Source organism: Poecilia reticulata, linkage group LG13 (assembly GCF_000633615.1).
Source record: "Poecilia reticulata strain Guanapo linkage group LG13, Guppy_female_1.0+MT, whole genome shotgun sequence".
Taxonomy (NCBI): domain Eukaryota; kingdom Metazoa; phylum Chordata; class Actinopteri; order Cyprinodontiformes; family Poeciliidae; genus Poecilia; species Poecilia reticulata.
In genome coordinates, this window is record NC_024343.1 from 139163 (window position 1) to 145942 (window position 6780).

Below are 6780 nucleotides of genomic sequence, written 5' to 3' on the forward strand. Positions count from 1 at the left end.
AGTTCTGGTCTGTCGGTTCTATTGCCTTGATGACACCCAATTCTACCCACAAATTGTGCTGCCACGTAAACTACAACTTGATGTGATGAGACAGATGCATGAGGGGCCAGTGGGTGGACATTTTGGTGTAGAGCGGACTCTGACCAGATTAAGAACCAGATACTACTGGTACCACATGAAGGAGGATGTTGCCCTTTGGTGTAAAACCTGTACCAGCTGTGCATCAAGGGCTCGACCCCAGAAGACACCGCAAGCTCCTATGGGAACAGTCCAGGTAGGAGCTCCTATGGAACGCATTGCACTGGACATTATGGGACCACTAAATGAGACTGAGCGTGGAAACCGCTATGTGCTTGTGATACAAGATTACTTCACAAAGTGGACTGAAGCATTTCCTATTCCAAACGAGCGAGCTGTGACCGTTGCCGGTATCGTTGCTAGTGAGTGGGTGTGCCGCTATGGAATCCCTCAAGTGCTACACAGTGACCAGGGACGCAATTTCGAGTCCGAGGTGTTTCAAGGGATGTGCAGTTTGTTTGGGATAGACAAGACTCACACAACACCATTCAGGCCGCAATCAGACGGTCAGGTTGAGCGTTTCAACGCCACCCTCCAAAAGATCCTGGCTACTACAGCAGCACGCTGTCATTGGGATTGGGACCTGATGATTCCTTATGCTGTTATGGCATACAGGTCAACCAAACATAGCTCTACAGGTTTCTCTCCGAACTTTATGATGTTGGGCCGAGAAGTAAGTGAACCAGTGGACCTTGTTGCAGGTTTGCCTCCTGATCCGGAACACCAACCCACTGCTCCAGATTATGTGCAGCAGATGCGGGAACGGTTGGAGCTGGCCCACCAAATCGCTAGAGAAGCCCTGGCAGACTCAGTCACACGTGCAAAGAGGCAGTACGACAAGAACTGCTGCCACACACAGTATAAAGTTGGAGACCCTGTGTGGTATCTCATTAAAGGGACACATCATGTCAAGAACAAAGTCAAAAAGTTCCTCCCATCATATGAAGGCCCATTCTTCGTCCTAGGTCAACTGGATGACCTAGTTTACCGGATACAAAAGAACCCAAGGTCCAAGGTGAAAGTCGTTCACCATGACCARCTAAAGCAYTACCRYAGCCGGGAGCCTCTGGACAACACATGGGTCYTGGACCATAGTCAACACTGGGAACCTACCGAGGTTCCACCACCAACCTTAGAGGAGGACTCTGCAGACTGTGACCTGAATCTGCAGGGTTTGTTCTCTGATGCAACCAGTGGGGGGCGCTGACTGTTCCCTGCCGTCTACCTCTACTGCAAAGGATCCCAATCCGGGTGTGTTTGTCCCATCCTCCCCTTCCCATGTCAGCCATGAGGATGGTGGGGGTAAGGTGGGATATTCACCTCCTCTGGGCCCACCGGTTTGACGATCTAGGCGCCGGCGTAGAGCACCAGACCGATACGGCACCTGGATAGTTCCAAGTAGGACCATGGACTCAGTTTAAGGTTCCAGCTGTTCCAGTGTCCTGCGGAGTCAGCTAAAACTGTTCAACAAGGCCATATATGTCTGTTTTCTTTATTACTGTTCAGTTGTTCAAACTGCAAAGAAAATTCAACTGAAAAGCAAATGGTTTATCTCGGAGAACATGTTTTTCATACCTGATGGATTTCAGTTAGTGTCCTGCCCGGTCGTCATAGATGCCACTGAGTAATTTCTTACGTCCTCTTGCATGTAAAGCTTAATTTTACACATGTAAGTACACCTTAAATGAGCTAATTATATCACTGGGATATGTGATTTGATGCTATACCTCACCTATATGTAAGGATGATTGACACAGTTATCTCTTGTTCGCTATAGGGATTGTGTATCAGTTTTATGCATTGTAAGGCTGGAGTGGAATTATTGCTTAATTGCCATCCAGAGTGGGGGTAGTGTTGCGGAAAGTGCCTCCGCTGTATGTGATGATTAGCTCAGTGAGTTGTGTGTATGCTATGTGTGGGTGAATGAGATGTGTGGCAGTCGTCCTCCGGTCTAAAGAGGGTGCTGCGTACTAAGAAAACCCCCCATTCTTCAGGAGCGAGAGAGAGACGGTGTGTGTGGCGGAGTGAGTGTAGACGACGACCGGAGCAGCGGCTGTAAGAAAAGTCTCTGCAGCTTTCACTTGTTAGCTGGAGTTATTAAAAAGTTAACCTCCAACCATCTCCGTGCCACCGCGTGGTTCATGTTCAAGGCGTGTGAGGGAGTTAACCCCGAAGTAGAGACTTCACTTCGGCCCTGGAGAAAGATCTCCCCTGTGTCTTCAGACCACGGTCAGCAGACTGAGCAGGAACGGTTAACACCAGTGTAATAAATAAATGTTTTATTCTTTCATTTTTTGTGTATTTTTAAATATCTCAATCTGAAGTATTAGTGTATTAATGTAGCTTATGTAATAAAATAAAAATAATTTACTCTGTTAGAATTATTTTCMCTCTTTGCTGTCAATAACAGAGTTGACATACTGTAATAAATATTTATTCTCTGGAAAAAAGTAAGAAAAATATGTAGTTTAATGTTTGACAATGGCTGATTTATAAATCAAAAGTAATTTCTCAATAACGTATAAAAATAAATACAAGAAAATTATTTGTTTCTTGTTTTGAAATGTTAAATGTACATTAAATTATGTAAATATATTCTTCAATAAAACACTGTAAAACTGTCTGTTCATCAATTTCAATATAAAAAATATCAGAATCATTTCTATCAAATAAAACATTGTTCTCTTTATTCAGAAATGCCCCAAAACAATTAAATAATCACATCAAAAGTTAGAACCTCTGTCTTTAGTAATTTCTTTGATTGCCAAATATATTAATGTGTGTGAGAAAATGTGTCAATGGCAGGTATTAACTTAAAATACTTTGTAGAACGGCACTTTATAAAGTTCGGTCTATTCACTTGCATTAGCTTACTGGCACATATTCCACATTCAATATGGACGCGGACGCTGTTACGTATCGCAGCAACGGGCCGGCCCGCTCCATGAGGCGTCTACGTATTAAAAGGGGCACATTTAAATTTTTTTTAAAAAGACATCACAAAGAGGGCAAATATTCTTTCTCCCTAGAACTAATAAACAACACTAATTACTCAAAGCTATGATTGCTTAAGTAAAAAATCAAGCTATGAAAGCTAACTGAGCTGCTAATGAAGGTTAGCTAGCTCATAACAATGCTGTAAAATAAGATTAATTGGTTGTTTTAAGACGCCAGCTGTGAGTTCTGCCCTCTTGGTCAGAAAGTCACAGATTGAGGAAAAAAGAGACAGTAGGGAAGTGATTAGGCAATTAATGAGCAATGAAACAAATGCAAGACTATTGAGAAACCTGATAGGCAAGATTGTTTTTTCTATTTTCTTTGGTTACTTATTTACTCAAATATCTATGTGCTATAAGCGCAGATGAAGCTAACATTTGATATCAAACCTGTTTGGAAAAAAAGGTTAATTCAGACACAAACTACAGTTAAACAGCATCACACATCAATGTAGGGTGTCAAATGCAGCAAATAATTCAAATGAGCAATTCAAGATTTTCTTTTTTAAAAAGCAAACATCACAAAACCTAATTCTGGTGGCTAAAGAAAATAACTGTTGTCCATTTGTATCCTTTTCAGAAAGACAGCATTTGAAATTCTGTCAAAGTCCACTGTAGAAGGAAAATAATGAAAGATTAATATCAAGATCGGTCAATTTCCTTAGATAATGCTGCACAAATAAAACATGAAAATGCACCTTTTCTAATTTACACCATATTGAGCCAGTAGATTCTTGTAGACGGTAGTTTGTCTATGAATTGACAAACTACTGTCTGTAAATTCATAGAGCTCAAGGATCTCTGGTGAGACCAGATAACCAGGTGTGTCCATAGTAACCTTTAAACCTCACCTAAAAATAACTTTCCATAGCTGCCACCACATCAAAAATCTACTCTTAGCGTTTTAATTTTACTAATCAACACTACTTCCTTTATGACAGATTTTGGATATTTACATTAGTATTTAAAGCAGGGTATTACTCAGCTCCAGCAGCAGCAATTACACACCTGGTGGAACTGCTAGTCTGCTCAGCTCATTATACAAAGTATTTCCCTGTCTAATGTTCCTAAGAGCAGTTTGTGATTGCATAGTGACAAGCATTGTGATGACTGACTGAAGGCAGAATGTTTGAAAGAGAAAGAGCTTCTTAAAGAGATAGAGACATCAAATAACGTGATTTTTTTTTATGTTAATGTTTGTGTATATAATTTTAAAAAACAACTGAAGGTAACAGTTGATTGTGCTATAAAATGTCACCAAGTCTCTGGAAAATACATAATACCACCCTTTTAAATAAAATACATATTACATTTTAGGATAGCTAAGTTAGGTTGAACAAACTAATTTGGAACTTGGTGCTTGAAAAACAAAGCCTGACCTCTTTCTTTGAGTTCAATTTGCTGTGCTGCCAGCCTTGACTGGCACCTGATCCTGTTCACTGGACCGCCTCAGGACATATATCCTTTCAAGTCTTGCATCTTGGTACGACCTCTAAGGTTGCAAAGACRATCACAGCTGTTATGGTGTAGATGTAGACTGAAGCTGATCACAAACTAAGATTATATACATGACGTGGGAGCAATAAAAGAAATAAGCTTCCTTTAGTAGCTTATTGGAAATAAGCTCCTAAAGGGAGAAATGCTGAAATCCAGCATAAATACTGACTTCCCTAACAGATTATGAGAAAAGCCACTTCCTTCTAGCTTACACTTGAAGAAGCATCTTTTTCAGTCCCGAAGCTCTTCAAATATTTGGAATTGTTGTTTTAGATTAAAAAAAAATCACATATAAAATGATCAAACTGATTAATTAAGGATTTAAGTTTATAGACAGAATCTACAGCTAAATTTAAGCTAAAATTATAGCAAACCGTTCCTGTTATGGGTAAGTGCACCCTATTTATTTTCAAACAAACTATTAATCTGAAGAATATAGAGAAAACAAAAACATGATCTTGATGAAAAAATAATCTCATGAGTGGTCAAACATCAAAAGTGAATCCATTAGCATTTGGTGTACTAGTCCATACATTGCTGTTGAAGATTATTGGCCAAGGTTACAAACAGGGGTGAAAGTAGGTGGGTACGTTTGATCTCGGCATTAGGTGACAAACTGAATGCCACCAGGACGCTGAGACCAGCACGTCCTCCTCTGACTCCTTATCAAAACGTTCGTTATTAAAGAACAACAAAAAATAAGTAATAAAAACAAAACGTTATGATTTTTCAGCAAAACCCAACAACAATAATAATCTCAGTGATTATTGTTTCAACAAAGTGTTGCGCAATTCTGTGCGTTTCGGTCCCATTATTAAAATAACTAGCAGAGCAGGAGTTTAAAATTAACTAATCAACCACCGCTGTGTTCGGATGAGCGCTTATTAATGATCGCAAAATAAATATCAAGACTGAAAGCCTAATACCGTAACGGACTGGATGTTATGTTTTTAATGTAGTCCCTGCTCGGCTCGTGGCAGTTGCCATGGCAACGGGTGTGCTTCACCCCTGGTGGAAGGGTTATTTTACCTTGCGCCTATTGCAAGCCGTTTTAACATAAATTCGGTTTTACCGCCCTTACATTCCAGATATCTCAAATTGTTTTATGACTAGACRTTTTAGCGATTTAAGATATCTCTAATTATATTTCGACTAGACAAAATTATGTCAGATTTACCATTGACTTGTATGGGGATTTCAATTCAAGATATCTAAAATGAATTACTGGCTATCTGAAATACACATTTCGGATATCTACAATTAAATTACGACTAGTCATAAAGTAAATTCAAGATATCTTGACTAGTCATAATTCTAATTAAAGATATCGCGAATTACTCCATAATTCAAGATATCTTAAATGTATTTTTGGATAGGAGAAATGTAATTTTGACTAGTGAAAACTAAATTATAGATGTCTTAAAAGCAAATAATGACTAGACAAAACTAAATTAAAGATATCTTGAATTGTAATTTTGACTAGTCAAAATTCCTTTTAAGATATCTTTAAACGAATTAGAGATATCTTAAATTATTCAGCTTTTCCATTTAAGATATCTTAAATTGGCATTCTGACTAGTCAGAATGACATTATTGATATCTTGAATTAGTATTCTGTCTAATCAAAATGTCATAAATTTACGTAGCATTTTGGCGGACAGTGTGTAAGACATTCTAACTTTAGGCTACTTGATTGTGCTATTCAGTGGTCAGCAATGTCAGATCAGTCCAGCTCAAATACTCGTGTTTTTAACACAATATTCAGCGCTGCAGCTCATGCTCGACATGAATTAAGAAATACAGATAATTTATTCTCTGCAACAAGAAGACTTTTTCGACATCAAGTGCAGCGAAGTCAAGTTAAGTGGATGTTCAGATGTCGGTTCATATAACTGTAGCTTTCCAGGTAGACTACGTTAGCTTCATGCTAGTGGAATAAAGAAATATTAATTAGGAAACTATAAGTAGCCAATTTAGTTGGCACTGGAGTTGTCTCCCGCCTTATAAAATATGACTTAGAATATCACTTAGCATCTGGTGCATCTATGTTGTGATTCTGTTGTGTTCATTGCAGGCTCAGCTGGGAGGCGGCCAAGCCCTGTGTGGAAGACAAATATTTTCTTGCCTTCTGGTCCTAATATTGACATTCTCCCTTCTTCCTCGGATGTACAAAGACTGAAGAACCATGGATTAGGTGGGCATGTTTTTT